Raw genomic sequence first — 18,184 nt, forward strand, 5'->3', positions numbered from 1 at the left:
AAATGCTGAGAGCAGGCAAGCCCCAAAGTGACCTGCATGCATGTACATGCATGTTTACATGAGAGTGCACATGTGGGTGCATGTGAAGATACATAGCTCTGTGTGCTTGCACATATGTGTGCATGTGCGTGCTGCACCTGTAGATACGTGTTTGCGAACATGCATTTACATGGGCATGTGTGTGCCTGTGTGTGTGCCTGTGTGTGTGCCTGCATGCCTCTGCGTGTGGTGTGTGGTGTATACATGTGGGTGATGTGTACGTGTGTCTGGGGGGTACATATGTGTGTGGTGTGTGGCCAGGCATCACGGCTACAGCATAGGTGAGGCTGGAGCCCCCTTCACCAGCCTAAGGCCCCAGGGGCCCTGGCCTCCTTCCTTCTTGTCTTTCTGACCCTGAGTGCCACTGTGCATGGTACCACATCATGGCTGGCAGGGATGAGGGTCCTCTCCCTGGGCTGTGGGCTGGGGCCTGGCACTGGAGCACACGTGTGTCCCGGATGCTGAAAGCTGGCACATGGCCCCAGATCCCTCCCCTGTCCTCAGCCCCACAGTCCCAGTGAGCTCCGGTGGCCTCCATCCTAGCCTGACCGAGAGGGCCCCAGCAACATAGCCTGTGGGTGCTGGCCAGCCGAGCCCTGTGCCAGGTGGGGTGCTTCTGCCTGTGCTGTCTCCACCCTCAGCGTCCTTCTGCTGGGACTTCCCAGCCCAGAGCACGAGCTTCAGGGTGGGTACAAGGTCCCAGCTGAGCTTGGCAGTGAAGGATTTGAGCCCAGGCCACCTCCTGTCCACCCTATCACAGCCTGCCCTGCAGGCAAGTCAGGACCTGCCCTCAGATGCCACCCACACTGCCCTGGTTTTCTGGTCTGTGCCGGCCCCACTCCTGATGGCCCAGGTCCTGCCTTGTGCTGCAGAGAGGGCCAAACCTGGCCCGGGCAGACGCGGAAATGTCTTCCTGTTGCAGTTGAAGGGCTCACTTCACCTGAGACAGCCCAGTCTGACTGTTAGGGCAGAACAGGACAGGCACTGGGAACCCCAGGGGGTTTCTGAGGCCCCATTCAGCTCAGGATGAGAGCAGGAGCCACACCGTGCTGAAGACCGCCCTGGGCGCCGTGGTGTGGGATGGATGGGAGCACACATGGGGATTTCTTTTAAGCCGCACCGGATTCTCTTCCTTTCATGTCCTTCAGTGTTGGTACCAGATAAACACACCCCCAACACACACACACACACACACACACATACACACAATGCTTGCTGTAATTTGTCCAGCTCTTTTCCCAGGCATTGCAAGGGGATTTCTACTATTGGGGCGTGTGTGTTTCATCCTGTAGCTTCCTCGTGGGTTTAAGGTTTGTGTTCGTGGGTGTCTGAGATTTTTCTACCATATTTACTGTCACCCAAAACAATGTATCAGGGATGGGAGACACAGCTACTGGCGCCTTTCTGCAGGAATAAGGAACAGACAAGAAAAGAGGCCCTGGGAAGACACATGACAGATTCCAGACCTCCCAGACCTGCCTTCCCTGTGATGACCCCAGGGCCCGTGCCCTCATGGGTTGAGGAGTGACCTGTTTCTCAGGACCCTGTCCTCTGCTGCCCACTGCTCCTACAGGGACAGCCACTGCCTGCGGGCCAGAGGCATAATTGGCTGGCCCTGTGCAAAATGAAATGCAGGGCCCTTGTTAAAAATTATTCAGAATTTCAAGACATGGGAACTGCAGGGCATTGTCCAAGCAGTGACCCTCCTGCACCTGGGGCCGTGCACAGCGTTCTGTTTGCATAGCCATGAAGCCAGCCGGCCGCCTGTCGGGAGGACCGTGTGTTAGCACACATGCGTGCACACATGTGCATTGCAGAACTGTTTAGATAGTAGTCATTTCCCTCCTGTGGTGAGGAATCTCCGAAACTTTTTCAAGTTTTCAAGTAAACAAGTATCCTGGGGAACTACAGTTCTGGTTTGTGCAAATTGAGAGTCCTGTGCTTTATTTAAAAAAAGGAAAAGAGGTGACATGGAAGAGAAAACCCAGGAGAGAGGAGGAAGTCAAGGGTTCTGGAGCGTCGTGAGAGGGACCGGGGCTTCAGACAGGAGGTGGGGGCTGGGGGCCACGGGGGCCGGTCTTGCCCTGGGCCTGGGTGTCTGTGCAGCCTGGGCCTGGTGTGGGTGAGAGAGAGTCCTGCACTCTGCAGGGCTGGCAGCTGAGGCAGCCCAGACCCTGGATTCTCTGCATCCTGGGGCCGCTGGACCCATCCAACATTGAGCCCCAGAAAGGAGGGACCCAAAAGGAAAGCAGGAAGGGGCTTCATAGGTGAATTGCCCGCATCCAACAAGATGAGTTCCAAGCCTCTGCTCGGAACAGTGAGGACCCCGAGGAACAGTGAGTGGGCGAGGAAGGGGAGGAGAAGGCCAACCCTGGCCCTGCCAGCACTGGCATGAAGCGAGTCACGTGCAGTCCAACCACTTTGCATGTAGCGTGGGGCGCGTGGCGTTCACCAGCGAGTGCAGTGGGAATATGTGACAACTTCATCCACTCTCCTAGAGCCTTGGACTCAAACTTTCAAACTTCTTTTCACGTAAGATGCAAAGTTCTCCCTGATCTCCAACCATGGGGTTAAGGTTGGTGTAGAATCCTGTGTATATAAATGTACGTGTTTATAACTTAACCTTGAACTGAAATACTGCCTGGCAGGTGTTTGGTGTCTGAGCTGAATGCCTACGTTTTTCAACGGGATGGCAACCCCTGTTTGTAGGTCCAATTTGTATAAAAGTAATTACATGTGCATTAGGAAGGACCTATTTTTTTCGAGTTTGAGAAATGACTAATCGTTCTTTTGAGATTCTGGCAGCGAAGGTTATGTTAATACAATCAGCTTTTACTCCGCCATGAAGTCCTTGCTTCTCAGGCTTTCTGGTAGAGAGTAATCTCCAGTCTGCCTAACTCTACAGCCACAAAATGGGGTGGGTTTCCAGGGAAGAGAGAAAATGCAATTCTCTGTGGCATGGAAGGAGTTGATGTGGGCTTCAGAGTCCTTGTGCTGGTGGAGGGGCCAGTGCCCCCATCCACCAGGCCCTCCCCTGCCCCCTGCCCTGTCCAGGGGTCATGACAAGGACTCATCCTTTCATCTTGGAGCCTTGTCATGGCTGGTCACATCCTTTCACCTTGGAGCCTTGATATGGCTGGTGCTGGGCCAGCCCCGGGGGTCCGCTGGGCATCTGCAGATGGGGTCCAGGGGTTGCTGTAAAATCCTCCAGTCAAGGATGGGGCATCAACTCCCTACCTCCTGCCTGGCCTCATACTCTGAGCTCCAAGTCTGGACACCCTTGGTTCCCACCCTGTGCACAGCCCCGCCCTCGCTGCATCTGAGGACGTCCTGCCTGGGAACCCCTCCTCCTGCCTCTCCCTGCTCTCTAGTGGATGCCAGATGAGAGAGAGTGAGGCAGCCACGCTGCAGGAGGGGCTCTGCTCCACGGACGTGTCTCCAGCTCCCTCGGTCGCTGCTTACTGCTCTACGACTGGCCGACGGCAGAGCAGGACTTGGGGAGCAAGCACTAAAGCAGGAGACCAAGAAGCTGGCAAAGCCCCTGGGCCCGGTGTCCCTGCCTGAGGGTCCCTGGGTGGAGCCATACCGGGCATTGCCTGAGGGCCTTCCCAGCCAGTGTCAGGACCCAGGTCCCCTCGGCAACACCCTCGTGATCCACGAGAGCAGCACCCTGACTGCCTCCCTCTTTTCTCCCGCAGCAAGAATTATCAAGACCAAGCAGTGGTGTGACATGCTTCCGTGTCTGGAGGGGGAAGGCTGCGACTTGCTAATCAACCGGTCAGGCTGGACGTGCACGCAGCCCGGCGGGAGGATAAAGACTACTACGGTACGTGGTCCTTGGCTTTCTCGTGTGTATGCTGGGGAGGGGTCATCTGCGGGCCTCTGACGCCACCCTGGCTCCGAGGGGACGGGTGGCAGCTGCTCACTCTGTCCTCGTGCAGAGAAGCCAGGGCCCTGTCTCCTCCCCCACATCCCTCTCGGGGGCCGAATTCCTGAGCGTCTGTCCTGGGGCGGAGAGTCCATGAGTACATGGGTGCTGAGAGCTGGATGAAGAACCACCTGCAAGGCTGGTCAGCCCAGAAGTCAGATCACAGACCAGGCCCCGAAATCCGTTGGTTAGAGCCATCTTGTTTCCGGGACTGATGTGCCCGTGACTCCCGGCTGGAGGAGGCGTCCGCCCCTCCTGAAGATGAGCTTCTGATAACTCCCCCAGTGAACAGGGAGCTTCTGCAGAGACAGAGCCGGGTGCGGGTTCTGTCCAGCTGTGCTCCTTCCGTCCCTGGGCCTGGCCTAGTGGCTGCTCACACCAGAGACCCGGAGCTCCTCTTTGTCCCACTGAGTGGGGCACGCAGCATACCCCGTCCTCCCGAAGCCACGGCCGACCTGGGTGTCTAGAGCTGCTCTTCCCAAGGGCAGAAGCTTGGGGAGCGCGGGGTGGCCCTGGGCCTTTTCTGAAGGCAGCTCCTCCAGGCACGCCATGGATTCTGAGGCAGTTTCCCCTGCAGAGGGGCAGAGGAGGGGGCAGAGGAGGGGAGCCCACGTGCATGGGGCTTGGGGCATTCACATGTGGGGTGGCCTCGACTTCTCCCTAGCGAGTGGTACCCCCTTATCCTGGCTCCTCCTGCTTTGAGGTTGGCATTGGAAGCTGAGGATGTGAGTGGCTGACGGTTTCCCTAACGTGGATCTGGGCTCCATGCTCTGACAATGTTAAGTCAGGGAGATCTGTGGCTGGGCAGAAGGATCTGGAAAGCCCTTGGCATCCGAGCCCCCTCCAAGGATTGCACGGAGAGAGGGGGCTGCAGCCCCTCACCCTGGGCTGCAGGGAAATCCTTCCTCTTGCTGCCTGAGCGGCCTCCAAGCGAGGGCTCGGCTGGGCTTTTCCGGCACTTGGCTCAAGAGACCAATTTGGCGGCGTTGCTCCGAGGAGAACCACAGATCCCTGGGTTCTAACATAATTCGGGGCTCTCAGGGTCGTCTTCTGGGAGTCGCACGGCTTTCTGCTACAGCCAGGATGTCAGTGAGATGGGCAGGGCAGCACTCCAAGCCCCCCATAGGTTTCTCAGGGGCCTCTTGCATTTGTGGAAGTTCATGCAGACTCAGCCTCGCTGGCGGCCCAGGGCCCCCTGGGAGTGCCTGCCTGGAATGTGGGCCTGCAGGAGGAGTGTGAGGCCGGGCACCGGTGCCACCCTGAGGCATGCGGACAGGACAGGAGATGAGGGGCGCGGGTTGGTCTAAGCTGAGGTCCTGGGCTTGCCTGGTCAGGGTTTGTTTATCTGGCATTCAGTGCAGAGGCAGATGATTCCGTCCTGCACCTGTGAAATGCACAGTGCTCTACCATGTCCTTACTGCTACCTGCCCGCAGAGGGGGCCTAGGCCCTCCTCTGTCCCTGCTCGTTGGGGTTCCCAGGCCTGCGCTACCTCCCCGAATCTCCAGCAACACAAGCAGCAGGTGCATTCCATCCACCTGTGGATCCCGGTCAGGCGCAGCCTTTCGCTTCCTTCGTAGAAGCTTCAACATAAGCAGCCACCTTGCCCCGAATTTTGGAGGGATGGGTGTGGGAGCCACTCTGGGTCCCAGCTGCCAGTGACCCATCACTTCTCAGTCACCCTTTGATGAGCCCCTCCTCCTTGTGATTCGAGGCGCCCAAGCCAAGCGTTCAGGCCACACCCCTTCAGGAACGAACTCGAATGCACCTCTGTGAGTTGACTGCTCAGTTCACCGGGGTGGGAAGTCAGGGAGTCCGCAGACCCCGTGAGAGCTGGCGGTGGATAAAGCTGTCGTCACTTCGATGCAGACAGCCCTGCTGAGGCAGTGACAGGGCCAGAACCGGCCCAGCCCCTCCAGAGGCATCGAGGTGCTTGGCAGGAACAGGATTGGGTCCTTACTTGGAGGCTGCTGGCATCATCACATTTTGGTTTTTGGTAATTTATTGGGGTGAAATTCACATAACATAAAGTCCATTTTAAAGCGAGCAGCTCAGTGGCGTTGGGCACACTGACAGTGCTGTGCCAGCACCCCCTCTACCTGCTTCAGAGCATTTGCATCCCCCTGGAGGGTGCCCTTCGCCCACCGGGCAGCATCGGAGTCTTCAGATCTGCATGAAGGCTTCTCCTGGTGCAGCTCTGCAGCCACTTCTGCCCAGGGTCACCGTGGCAGACCTTCTGGCCCCCATAAGGGCAACGCTAATTAAAGTGATCGGTGAAGCCCCCCGCACGCAGGGCGCACGCTGGTAAGTGGGGGACACAGATGTGGCCTGTCCCCAGCCTGTCAGGCTGCCTGGAGAACGCCTTGTCCGACAGCTTCATGGTATCTTCCTTTCTTCACTGTTGGCCCAAACCCTGGACCCAGCCCTCCCTGCCTGCTGCGTTCACCCAGAATGCCTGTCTTCTCCTCTCTCCTCCTCCCGTTTAGTTCTTCAGCGCCTGAGTCATTCTCATGAAGTCTCGTCAGGGACCCCTTTACCTACCCCAGAACCAGACGAGGGCCGCCCAACCAGCCTCCCGCGTCCGTCCAGGTCTGCCTGGCCAGCACGGCCTCTGTGTGTGCAGAGACGGGGAACCGAGGTGCTCTCCGCATCAGCTCAGTCCAAGCCCCCAGGGCCCACCACAGGAGACAGTGAGCCCCCCTTGTTCTGGGGCATTTGAGACAGAGGCTAACCAGGCACCCGGGATATTCCAGAGGGGTTCCAGCCTTCCCGGCTTGGGGAACAGTAGCTGCACCTGTCCAGTGCTTGGTGTGCTCAGAGAGCCTGGCGGACATGGCTGCGGATTCTCCTTCCCTTGGGCCTCGCAGGCCTGGGAGCTCAGTTCCACACGTTTGAATACTGCAGCTGCGTGAGCTGGGGTGACCGCTGGTGGCCAGGGGGTCAGAAGCCCAGGGAGGTGGAATTGACTCTGCCTGGTCTGCTCAACGCAAAGGCCAGATGTGGCTCGGCGTGAGACCCCACATGGCTTTCAGCTCAGGAGACTCAGATACTCTGATCTTCCCATGGTTAGGACACTTTGCAGGGGACCCCGCAAGCCTCTGCTGGTGGAAGCTGGGAGGGCACCTGCAGGGACCAGGGACATGGGCAGGTGGGAGTCCTACTGTAGCAGGACGCTCCATCATCCAGCATGGGAAGGCCGGGCGCCCCTCCCGGGCTGGTCACTCTCAGGGAGCCTGATTCTTCTGGAGAGTGAGGTCTCATAGGTGGAGGGGATGGCTCTGCTTTCCTGGGGGAGAGCGTGTGTCGGGGGCTTGAGGACCTGTCTCTCAGCCTGTGCCTCACGTTGCCATGGCGGGGGCACCTTGTGTACATGGCCACGGGTGCCTGGGCTGGTGGATCTCGGTGAGTGACCGTGTGCTCACTCCAGGGGCCCGGGGTGGGCCCTGTCGTCTTCCCAGGTATCTCGGGAGAAGTCTGGGGACAACAGGAGAGCCGGCTCCTAATAGAATCGCTGGCCTGTGGTGACCTGTGTTGAAAGCTTTCTGAAAAGGTTAGTTGGGCTCTTGAACCAAACACCATAGAATTCGGAGCTACAATCCCAGTTGTGCGATTGCATCTGAGTTCTCTCATGGATGGTAGATGAGCACTACAGGAGATTTCACCCTTTACCATAAACTGGTTTTCTGAGAGATGATGGTGTTCTCCTAACTTGGCTTTTAGAGACCCAGTGGATACTGAGTTGCTGCTAATTCCATCCTAATGGCCACGTTCTCAGATGAGAGCCCGCCTCCAGCACAGGCCTGATGGAGGCAGCCACCCGCTCCCAGCCTGCCCAGCTACGCTCCACCATCGTGCCAAGCCCCCGTCACTCCCCAGCCCCTTCCTGTGTGAGCCGTTGCCGTTTGCTTGTCTGTATGGGCCCACCAGAGTGTGGGTCGCCTAGCACCGGTGCTGGGCCTAAGGCTGCTGCTGCCCCATCCCCTGGCAATGCCTGCGCCTCTGTGTGTGACACGTGGATTCAGGATTCATGGATTAACCGAGTGTGGACCCCAGGCACACGCTAATGCTTCTGTTTCCAGGATCATTGCTTTTCTTGAGATGGAGTTTTGCTCATGTCACCTAGGCTGGAGCGCAAGGGCACAATCTCGGCTTGCTGCAACCTCCACGTCCTGAGTTCAAGTGATTCTCCTGCCTCAGCCTCCACAGTAGCTGGAATTATAGACGCCCACCACCACACCCAGCTAACATTTGTATTTTTAGTAGAAACGGGGTTTCACCATGTTGGCCAGGCTGGTCTCGAACTCCTGATCTCAGGTGATCCATCCGCTTCGGCCTCCCAAAGTGCTGGGATTACAGGCGTGAGCCACCACACTGACCCGAGATCACTGCTTTTGAAAGCGCAGGCCGTCACCCCGTTAGTGGCTTGTGAAATTAATTTAATAGGTCATGACCAGCATTTAAAAGGAGGAAGGAATAGAATGAAAATGTGAGAGGGCATCTGTGTCAGGAGGGCGAGCGCCCGGTGACAGGCATGTGCCTGCGCACGCATGGTCGTATGGGAGAAGGCTTTCTCCTAGGTTGCTATGAAAGGCTGGAAATCCGCATCCTGTGGGGGCTTGAGAGAAACTGACCTCTGCAATGCTCTTCCAGGCCCTGCCTCTCAGCCGGCTCTGCCCTGTGGACATCCACTTGCCCCAGGCGAGGGGACCCTGGGTGGGTGTCGCAGGTTCTCCCGAGGCGTGAGCAGCGTCCCTTCTTGGCTCCCCATTCTGGCTCCTGCTCCCTGGGGACAGGCCCAGAGCTGCTGTCCACCCTTCTTCCCGTTTCCCTGCTCTGCTCTGGCTTCCTCTGTCCTTGAGCTGGGCTCGGGCTCGCAGAGCTGGAGGAGGAGGGACAGGAAAGGCTCGTGGGGCCGAGGGGAGCAGGCCGGGCCACGAGCAGGTCTTTTCTCCACAGATATTCCGTGGCTGGGGCTGCGGACCGTGCAAGCGACTGACTTTCAGAAATATTCTCATCAGTGTTTGCTCAGCCACATTTTTGGAATGTTTATGTATCGCAAGATACTTGTCAGTGAGCTGCACCATCTCCTAAATCGGAATCAGCCAGCTAGATGGAAATCCTGTTTGCACGTTCGCTATTGAGCACCACCTTCTAATTCTGTGCTGCGTGAAATCACAGTTGTAGGGGTGAAAAAAATTCAGTGGGGTTTCTGTATGGTTCTGTTTGGGAACTTGTATTTCATGGAAACTCATTACGCTAAAAGCCCGTTTCCCCAATGTGAGAGATTCGGAGGATGTGCAGACAGCAGCTGCCGCTGATCTCGTGGGGGCTTGGATGTCTAAATTCCACCCTGGCCAGGCATCCCAGCAGTGAGGCCATCCCAGGGCCTCCGTTGGACACGGACAGGAGGACACTGAGGTCTCCGTGGGGCCTGGCAGCCCAGCCAGCAGCCTGCCAAAATGCTGTCTCTTCTCTCATCTTGCCATAAACTGCTGCTGACTTGGGCTGGGCAGCTTGTGCTGTGAGCCTGTCGGCGAGTTCTGGAAGTCAGTCTCACCACCGATCGATGATTCAGGTCACCTACACGCCCCCCTGGAAAAGGTTCTGTTCTCGTGGTTGAGAGCTCTCCTGTTAGCATCTCCAGCAGTGCTAAGCATTGTCTATGGCAGCCTTGTTTGGGATTTAGGAGCCAGCTTGCTACGGGGAGGAGCCTTCTGGCTGGACGGCCCCTGTCCCAGTGGATGGCTTGCCTTGTCTAGGCCACCAAGGCCCTTGCCCCTGAGCTTCCTGCAAGCTCGGAGCCTGGAGGAGGGGCACATCCCAGGAAAGGCACCTGTGCGGAAGCAAGCTCAAACCGCGAGGTGTCTTCGGTCTCGGATTCTGAGAGCCTAGTGTGTGTCAAACGTGGACCCACTCATGGATCCCTGGGAGGAAGAGGCTAGGACCCCTGGCTCCAAGCACCCCCAGTGTGAAGAGGGAGGTGTCAACACTGGGGTCCCGGCCCAGCCCTCCCGTGTCTGTGCCAATCCGCCAGGTGGCTGGGGCACAGGAGTATGTTCCCGTGCCGGGCCCTTGCCCAGGGCGGCCCTGCAGAGGGACAGAGTGTCCATGGCCTGCACACCCAGCCCTGATTCTGGGAGGCGCCATCCACAGGAAACAGCAGACGCCTTTGCACCAGGGTCCCCGTTAAAGAGGACGAGATGCTCACACTTCCTCCGTGGAACCCCCTGTAAGATGACAGGTACACGAAAGGGGGAAAATGGCCTCCTGCTTGGAGTGCAAACTCAGCAAGACAGGTCTGGAAGGATGGGAGCGGGTGGACGGAGCTGACAAGGAGAGCTGAGCCCCAGGGGAGCAGTGTGCGGGCTCTGCCTCCACTCTGATGCAGAGCAGTGCTGGCGGCCCCCTCCCAGCGCTGTGGAGATGGTCCCAGTTGAAAGGCTGCGTAAGAGACTCCTGGTCCTCCCCAGCGACACACCTGGGCCTCAGCTGCCTGTGGAACCCAAAGAAGACTAGACTCACAGAGGCTCATGCTGGAGAGGGAGAGACCTGAGCGGCTCTGGACCCTACAGTGGAAACACAGCCAAACGTGGCAGGAACTTCTGGAAACCAGGAGATTAGGTGAAAATCGATGTTCTGAGATGAGATCCCCGCTCAGCTCCCTGAGGGCTCAGTCAAGAAACGGGAGGCTTCTTTTTAGATACACTTCCTGCGTGTGCCCTGGGGCCCCCATAACCAGTGACCATGTTCTAAGTGGCTAGAAATGGCAGAAACATATTATCTCATGGTCCTGAAGGCCAGAAGGTCCAAGATCGAGTGGTCAGGGCCCTGCTGTCTTGGGAGGCTCTCGGGGAGGCCCCTCTCTTGCCTCTCACAGCTTCTGGTGACCCCAGGTGTTCCTTGGCTCATGGCCACAGCACTGCATTCTCTGCATCCGTCTTCATGGAGCCTGCTCTGTTTGCCACATTTCCTTCTCCCTTCTCTTATAAACACTCCACCATTGGCTTTACAGTCCATTCTAAATCTAGGATGATTTCATCTAAAGATCTTTCACTAATAATATCTGGAAAGAACCTATTTCCAAATCAAGTCAGATCCTGAGATTCCCCAGCAGACATGAACTTCGGAGGCCCCCCATTCCATCCACTGAACTCACCAAGCCCAGATCAGAACCTGTGGGTGCCATGAGTCGGGGGCCAGAGGGCCCCCTGTGAAGCCCACCTCCCACCAGCCAGCTGTTTATCGCCGTGCTCCTAAACATGGTAGAAAGCCAAGGTCACTCTTTGGGAGAGAAACAAAACCAGAAGAAGCCAAAGGAAGAGGAGCGAAGAACATAGAGGCCACAGGAGTCATCGAGGCAGCAGAGGAAGGGCCAGCACACCAGCTAAACCACAACTCAGCCTCAGAGACAGCGGACATGCATCCAGACACAGGAGGGGAGCGGGGAGGCAAGGAGGCTGGTGGGAGCCGGGAGGTGAGAAGTCCAGGTCCTCCGTCTTCCTCCTCATGAGTGCTCTGCTTCCCCTCCCTGGCTCAGCCTTAGGGATGTGCTTGACTGGTGGAAGGGTGTGGTTGTGACCCCATGCACAGACTGGAACACTGGCTCTGACCCCTGAGCCCTGCAGGTGTCCCTACCCCAAGCCTGTCCTGCTGGAGAGAAGAGGGGAGCCCAGGACTGGGCGAGGAGCGGGGCCCGCTGGCCAGGCCCAGGCGCCTCATGAGACAGAGGTGAGCCTGGCCGGAAAGCCCGCCCCAGCCACAGATGTCACCACTGAGTTTGGACAGTGAGTCTGGATGCTATTGGTGGCCTGGCAGTAGACAAGTGGGATGGGGAGCTCATTAAAGGAGCGCCAAGAAGCCTGGAGATTTTACATTTAAGTCTTTAATCCATCTTGGATTAATTTTTGTATAAGGTGTAAGGAAGGGGTCCAGTTTCAGTTTTCTGCATATGGCTAGCCAGTTTTCTCAGCACCATTTATAAAACAGGGAATCCTTTCCCCATTGCTTGTTTTGTCAGGTTTGTCGAAGATCAGATGATTGTAGATGTGTAGTGTTATTTCTGAGGCCTCTGTTCTGTTTCATGGGTCTATATATCTGTTTTGGTACCAGTACCATGCTGTTTTGGTTATTTTAGCTTTGTAGTATGGTTTGAAGTCAGGTAACATGATGCCTTCAGCTTTGTTCTTTTTGCTTAGGATCCACACATATGTATATTGCAGCACTATTTACAATAGCAAAGACTTGAAACCAACCCAAATGCCCATCAATGATAGACTGGATAAAGAAAATGTGGTACCTACACATCATGGAATACTATGCAGCCATAAAAAAGAATGAGTTCATGCCCTTTTCAAGGACATGGATGAAGCTGGAAACCATCATCCTCAGCAAACTAACACAGGAACGGAAAACCAAACACCGCATGTTCTCACTCATAAGTGGGAGTTGAACAATGAGAACACATGGACACAGGAAGGGGAACATCACACACCGGGGCCTGTTGGAAGGTGCAGGGCAAGGGGATGGAGAGCATTAGGACAAATACCTAATGCATGTGGGGCTTAAAACCTAGATGATGGGTTGATAGGTACAGCAAACCTCCATGGCATATGTGTACCTGTGTAACAAACCTGCACATTCTGCACATGTATCCCAGAACTTACAGTAAAATTTTAAAAAGAGCCTGGAGAGCGCTTTGGGGAATTGTACACACACGCACACATATACATGGCACAGATGTGTGCACACATGTACATGTGGTATGCCTATAGGTACTGTGTGCCTGAGTGTGTGTAACAGCAGAATGTGTTACAAATCCAGTAGAATGTTGGGTACATAAAACTGGCCATCTCTCAGAAAGCAGAGAGTAGAATTTTCTGAAAGAAATGGGAACTAGGAAAGGAAAACAATAGAGAATCAGAAGATTGATTCAGGAGTTCTGAACGATACAGCCTCCTGAAATAGAGGAAAATGAAGAAGAAATTATCAAAGAAATGCTTTCTAAAAACCTCTCCAGCACTGAGATGTCAGTTTCCTCTGTGAGAGTACTCACCAAGACCAGAAAATGAATGAATGCAGTCGCATCCTAAAGCATGCCAGCATGAAATTTCAGGCCACGGGAGATGAAAAACATCCCCAAAACTCGGAGGGAAAAACTAGGTCATGGACAAAGACGTCCATAGCAGAGTGTTGCTGGATTCTCAGCACATCGCCGAAGCCGGGAAACAGTGGTGCCAGGTCTTGCAGAGCGCAGGCTGTGACTCCTGACCTGGAACTCCGTCACCGCTGGAATGGGCCGTCAAGGGTGCAGGGAGAACAGGCTCTGGCCCTGGACATCCCAGAAGGAGCCCTGCACGCATCTGTACTTGTGAAGATGAGAGGAAGGGGTCAGGAGACAAGGGGGGTCTCCCAGGGAGAGGGCAATGAAGAAGCACCCAGCGATGCCTGTAGCAGGAGTTCGCAAATGAATTCCAAATATGCAGACATTCAGGGAGGGAAAAATGTGAGGGTCTTTCTAGGAAAACAAGCACAGATGCCCTGAGGATCCAGCGTGGGAATATTGGAGAACTGTGGCTGAGCCAGCACTGCCTCAGCCGGACCCAGTGCCCACGTATTCATCAGGCCCCGTTCTCTGTCGGGCACTGTAGGTGCCACTGGAGAGCTCCAGTGCTTCTCAGGGACCACAGAGCAGGCATGGCCTCAGCCCTCCAGGAGCCACACGGCGGGATCATCATCTGGCACAGTTTCTGAGGAGGGTGATGGCCCCAATGAATTGGTCAGGGCGCAGTCAAGGGAAGAGGGTCCCCTCAGGTCCTCTGGGCCAGCACCCCGGAAAGCCTGGCTTAGGCGTCGAGAGGGACCAGGGTGTCACCAGGAGTAAGACCCCAGGCTGGGCAGGGCCAGTCAGGGCCCAGGAGCCTTCTGTCCTGTGTGTGGTCGGGGAGGACTTCATCTGGGAGTGAGACAGAGCTGCCTTCGTGAGCCCGGGTGGGCTGTGGAGCCCATGGCCTTGCATGGCCAGGGCAGGGCTGCTGCGGACAGCAGGCTGCGGGCTGAGCAGAAGAGGAGGGTCCGGGAGGGTCTGCAGTGCCCTCTCCCAACGCAGGCAGGCGAGAACCGAGGTGGTACTCGGTGTGCACCCAGGCATCCCCACCCGACCTCTCCCTTGGGTTACCATGGCCACTTCCTGGTCCCCTGCACAGCAGACACTGAGCCTCGCTGTGGCCGCCATTAGTCAGCAAAGGCCGGGGCTGCTGGAGGAAGAAGGGGACCCTGTAGCTGAACGCTGAGCCTCCGTGGGGACAGCGGGGAGGCCCCCAAGCAGGAAGGCAGTGGCTGTGGTTGTGGAGGGAACTCAAGAGGTGTCTTGGGGGAAGATTCACTGTTAACAGGCAGCTGACTGCACGCAAGCAGGGGGAGAGGACGTGGGCCTGGCAGACCTGTGTGGGTGCCATCCTCCCGTATGACCTGTCTGCCCTGTCCCACCCCCACCAGGAGCCTGTGGTTCATCTCCTCCCCAGAGCACAGCCAAGCCAGGGCCTTGGGGACCCCTCCCTGCACAGGGACCCTGGTCCCAGCCAGGCTTCCCCTTGGCTCCTGAGGTCAACCAGGAATTCAGGCAGCCTTTTCGGATTCTGGCAGCTTCTTCAGTGACTGAGAGTTGCACCCCCGCCCCCCCCCCTCCCGACCCCCTTGTGAGCCTCCTCCCTGCTGCTGGGAGCGTTCATAGCTCCCATCCTGCACCGGGCTTGCCCTGCAGAGACGGGGTGCAGCTTGTCACTTCCTCCTTTGATGTGACAAGGTGTCCCCTGCCCCCAGCTCACTGTCACCATGGCTGAGGGCCCATCCTGTCCTCCACCATCTGTCTGTCCCCATGTCCCCCCAGCTGGCATGTTCTGAGCACTCCTCTTTGCCCGGCCAGGTCAGCCCGGCCTTGAGGACTGGGGAGCACAGCTGTGTTCTCAACGTGGAAGAAACGCAGTTTTAGTCCATTTTATGGGCCCAGGGGCATTTTCAACTTTTTCTTTTGAATCCCACGTGGGGAGGTGTGCAGACGCCCCTCTCACCAGGGGCCCTGGCCTGCACACACCCACGGGGGCTCTGCTTCCCAAGGTCGACCCACCTCCTTCTGGAACTGATACCAGGTGGACGCAGAGCCGGGAGGACTGCAGAGAACTGCCCCTCAGGTGAGGTGGCATATCCTGTCCCCCTTGGAGCCCTCCAGCGAACAGCTCAGCCCTGACCGCCTGGGCCAGAGCCCAGAGGCTCCGAGTCTGTCTGGAGTGTGATCAGATGGCATTCATGGAGCCTGGCTCAGGGAACCGGAGGAGAGGGAAGCTGAGCTAAGGAAGAGACGGCTGCAATGGCCAGGGGAGAGGAAAACTGCCCAGAAGGATCGTGAAGGAACAGGAGAGAGGATATGCCCTCCCCTCTCACCAGCCCAAGAGAGCAGGGTGGTGGTGGGCCGAGGTGGCCTGAGGACCCCCCCACCTGTCTGCTCTCCCAAGGACAAAGAAGGCTGGGGCTTAAACAGGCCTGAGAGATTGAGTGGGGGTGGATACTTAGCCAGAAGTGGCCCAGGACCCGCACCTAACTAATCTTTGTTCTGCACAAAGAATGAAAAATACTAAGTCATTACTCTGATCCCTGTCTGCAATCCATTTTACGTTCCTTTGAATCACCGCTATTCATCACCACAATAATAGCTGGACATTTTAATAGATTCTGTGTGTAAACAAAAACGTGTATGGCCGGCACCACATCAGCTAGTATTGTAAGCAGTGACACTCTTCATTTTCTCAGCAGAAATAAGCCCAGAAACAAAAAAAAAGGGGGGGTTTGACCAAACCCACATTATTTCTGTCTGCACTTTGGGCCAATTTCGTGATGGGAGATGTGACACGCTGGGCACCATTTACAGTAATTGTCCTGCATTAGGCTCAATCTTCCTTAAAGCAGTTGTTCTTTGAATCGTTTTAAATACATAAATGGCAAATGGCTGAAATGTGAGGATGCTTGCCTGGTGCAGAAGGGTGGACAGGGTCTGTCGTGGAAACCCAGTGGGTGTGACGGGGCTGGGAATTTCCTGGTACCCCCTGCTGATCAGCAGGTTACGTTAGGTTGGGTCCGGGTGAGGATCAGGCTTAGGGTTTTTCTGAGTGACGTGTTCAGTGCCTCCCTCTCCTTTCCCCGGCCCTTGCTTCCCTGTCTTCTCCCCACCACTCTCATCCCTCTGACACTATTTTGGTGCGAAGTCAGAGACTGGAATGCAGAGATGAGACACGGGATCCAACATCTCAGGGACGCCCCTCGAGAATCGCTGGAGGGGTCACTTTTTGGTGCCAAATGGGCCTGCTTGGTTGGCCTCTAAGTCTGGCACGTCATTGGGAACTGAGAAGGGAAGGGCTTGCCGAGTAAATGGCAGACAGCACACTGTTTACCTGGCGAGGACTGCGGCAAGGTGCTGGCATCCCACCGTGCGTAGCCAGGAGACACAAGGGTCCTTTCGGCTGGAGACCATCCTCTGGCTACACAGGTGCGGGAAGCCTGGTCTCCAAGACACGGGGAGACACCCTGTCTTGCTGCTAGCAGGGCAGCTTCCCAGAAGTTCTCATTACGTTCACAATGTAAATGCAATGCCTTGGCCCCCACCATGCTGGCACCTGGGCACAGAGCCTCCACAGGGTTCCCTGTGCTCGAGACATATTTCTGAGCTGTACCTTCCAGGGCCTGGCTGTGGTTTAGAGGAACTCTGCTCGCACTGCAGACCATGGAATGTCCTGGAAGGGCTCCACGTCCTGCCTGGGCCCCTGGGGCCCTCTCTGGGTGGATCCCAGAATAGGCACTTCTGGTTCCTGCCTCAGGCCCCCTCATGCACAGTGAAGTCACACCCACGTGAAGACCCCAGATGAGGAACCTGAGTGGCCCCCTCTCCCGAGGGCGGTAAGGCCACTGTCCCCTGCTGGGCCAGGCTCCCTGACAGCCCTACCGCGTGGCTGCCCAGGCAGGAAGATGGATGTGAGCTCCATCTTGATGGGTGAGGCTTGGGGATGCTGGACTTCCAAATGGCCCTGGAATCTACACAATCCTAGGGGAAGGATAGGGCCGCCTTCGACACTGGCGTCTTCCCTATAGAGGAGCCCGTGAGGAACAACTGCCGGCTATTCTGGAGTCACTTGGGCCATTGCCTCCGTGCCGCCGTTTCAGCCCGTCCACTGCCTTTGTGCCACCCACTGCCTTCATCCCGCCCACTGCGTGTGATCTCTGGTCCCCACCAGAGCACTGCCTCCGTGCCGCCGTTTCAAACCCACCCACTGCCTCCGTGCCGCCGTTTCAGCCCACCCACTGCCTCCGTGCCGCCGTTTCAAGCCCGTCCACTGCGTGTGATCTCAGATCCTCACCAGAGCCATTGTAACTGGTGCCACTGTCTGATTCCAAGTCTTATGAACTGATTCGCAGAAGGTGCTGGCCAAGTGCTGGAAAACGTGTTTTTCTCCTATTGGTTTATAATCCTTATAATCTTACAGATGACATCACTTTGAGATTAATTTTCTTATAAAGGACAAAGGTGAACTTACTCCTTCCTGACTGTACTCTGGAAAGTAAGATCAGGTTGGGCACAGTGGCTCACGCCTGTAATCCCAGCACTTTGGGAGGCTGAGCAGGTAGATCACTTGAGCTCAGGAGTTTGAGACCAGCCTGGCCAACATGGTGAAACCCTGTCTCTACTAAAAATACAAAAATGCTCCAAGCATGGTGGCACGCACCTATGATCCTAGCTACTCGGGAGGCTGAGGCAGGAGAATTGCTTGATCGCTTGAACCCAGGAAACGGAGGTTGCAGTGAGCTGAAATCACACCACTGCACTCCAGCCCAGGTGACAAAGCAAAACTCTGTCTCAAAAAAAATTTAATAAACATACGTGTGCGTATGTCTTTATAGTACAATGATTTATAATCCTTTGGGTATATACCCAGTAATGGGATTGCAGGGGTCAAATGGTATTTCTAGTTCTAGATCCTTGAGGAATTGCCACACTGTCTTCCACAATGGTTGAACTAATTTATACTCTCACCAACAGTGTAAAAGCAATCCTATTTCTCCACATCCTGGCCAGCATCTGTTGTTTCCTGACTTTTTAATGATCGCAATTCTAACTGGCATGAGGTGGTATCTCATTGTTTATTGCGGCACTGTTCACAATAGCAAAGACTTTGAAC

At 56.1% G+C, this 18,184-nt stretch overlaps 1 non-coding gene across 1 annotated transcript in view; it reads left to right on the forward strand.

Moving 5' to 3' along the window:
* The first annotated feature begins 3,734 nt into the window (after positions 1-3,734).
* LOC111549151 overlaps positions 3,735-18,184 on the forward strand; it is a 33,217-nt gene continuing 18,767 nt past the window's right edge. Inside the window, exon 1 of the transcript XR_003306651.1 lies at positions 3,735-3,865. This is a non-coding gene — a transcript (uncharacterized LOC111549151). The remainder of the gene's footprint in view (positions 3,866-18,184) is intronic.

This window comes from Piliocolobus tephrosceles, chromosome 19 (assembly GCF_002776525.5).
Source record: "Piliocolobus tephrosceles isolate RC106 chromosome 19, ASM277652v3, whole genome shotgun sequence".
NCBI lineage: Eukaryota > Metazoa > Chordata > Mammalia > Primates > Cercopithecidae > Piliocolobus > Piliocolobus tephrosceles.